Source organism: Gavialis gangeticus, unplaced genomic scaffold (assembly GCF_001723915.1).
Source record: "Gavialis gangeticus isolate Ggan-Ray unplaced genomic scaffold, GavGan_comp1, whole genome shotgun sequence".
Lineage (NCBI taxonomy): Eukaryota > Metazoa > Chordata > Crocodylia > Gavialidae > Gavialis > Gavialis gangeticus.
The window spans coordinates 23,215,509-23,217,440 of record NW_017729025.1 but is presented as its reverse complement, the minus strand read 5'-3'; positions in this window follow the sequence as shown (position 1 = coordinate 23,217,440).

The window sequence follows — 1,932 nt, the reverse complement described above, 5'->3', positions numbered from 1 at the left end:
CGGGCCCTCGTGGGAGCCCGCGGGGATGCTCGGGGCGCAGCAGAGACTTCTGGGAAAGGGGACCCTCCGCAGTGCGGGTGGGAGCGGGGTGAGAGGCCCACGGGGTCGGGGTGGGGTGCGCTGCGCTGCGAGGGTGGGGGAGGGTCCATGGAGAAAGAGAAGCCCCGGGTGTGCGGCTGAGGGGACTTGCAGGAGGCCTGGGCTGAAGGAGCAGCCATAGCCCGGTCCTGGTGTTGCGAGGGCTGCTCCTCACAGGCACAAGTGTGTCGGAGCCATGGCTCGCTAGGTTGGGGCATAGGTCCCTTTCGCCCAGCCTCACGTCCTGCCCTGGCACCATGTGGCAGGATGCCCTGGGCAGGGGTCCCTGCTGGATTGGTCCACTCCACTCTTGGCTTGCGAGCTCCCCAGCATGCGTCTGGCATGCTTCAAAGACACCCCCCGATACCTGCTTTGCTAACGTGCCTGCCTTGGGTGCAGGGTTACAGCCCCTTCTCGGCTTCTGGAGCCTCCTGCTGAGGGTCTTGCTGCTCGTTTCCCTGCAACTTCTTGTTTGTACGCTTTCTGTCCACGACTTCACTGAGTCCCAGGATCTGGTCAACTTCCTCCTGGCTCTGGCCAAGCTAGCCAGTTCCCAGGCCAGCAAAGTGGCTCTGGGTGGGGGAGGGTGGGTTGTGTTCCTGTCCTTCCTCAGCTCATGTCTCCAGGTGGTGTTGAGCTGGTTGGTGGGCCTAGGCCCATGAATCTCTCTGGCACAGGTTTTCAGACTTTTTTGGTTGGTGTACCCCAGTGGCTGCTTGATGAGCGGGGGGGCTGCTGCAGCTGATGGACGAGCAGGGATGGGTCTGGGGGGCAAAACCGGAAGTGCCTGCTGCTTCTCTGCAGTGCTGCCATGTACCCCCTGGGGCCTTCCCAAGTACCCCTAGGGGCATATGTACCCCTGGTTGACAAGCCTTGCTGTGGCACATCGGATCGCCACTGTGACATGTAAGGACTAAGAGTGGATACTGGAAGGGGGAGTGAACAGGATATAACCAGTGTTTTTTTCCCATTTCTTTCCCACTTTTAGCCTCCAGCATTTAGGCTGCTGATAGATGTGGAGAAAAATGTGAAAAAACTGAAAATGCTTTACTGGAAGAAGCAGCGTGTTACTTCAACCCAGCTTTGTAGTGTCTGTATTGATAAGGCGCTTCAGCAGTGCTTTTTGGCACTTTTATCTAAATCTTATTCAGTCAGCTATTAGATTAAAAAAAAGTGCCAAGAAAGCCCCACTAAAGCGCTTGATCTCTACAGATAATGCGTGAGCTGGGTCCAGTGAACGTGATACCTCTTCTGGGCATGTGCTGGGCTTGGTGTGGGGGCGTGCTAAGTTTAAAGTGAAGCACCATTTTTTTTATGTCTGTAAGCAGCCTTAAAGTCTAGGAAGCTCTGATTCAGCGACCATGACACTCACTCCCATGCTCAATCGCTACTGGTGCACCTTTCTTCCAATGATTTGTCCAATCTCTTTTCTAATTTGGTAATTTAGTCTGGTGGATTTTTAAAAGGTCTCTGATCTTTGGTTCCTGACTTGGAGTACTGCCCTAAATACTGTATTATTAAGGTGACACATCTTTGGATTGTTTGACCACTGAAAGGTTTTAATTTCAGTTGTCTAGTTTGATAGTTTTTTCCTTTACAGCAGTTTTTGTTTCCACTGGCAGGTGTGTGGCAGCGTGTATAAAATAAGTTAAAATGTGGGTAAGTTCCCTGCTTCTTGGATGTATTGGGAGATGTAGCTTGTTTGTTTTTAAAACCCCTTCAGGAGAAAAAATACTGCATTTGTTTGTTATTCTAGTGTCATAAACCATCACATTAAGACCTAGTTTCATTGTTTTAGGCTCTGAGTAATTACCTAGAAATTTTTGCACACTTTTTAATCTCTTAAATAGGCTC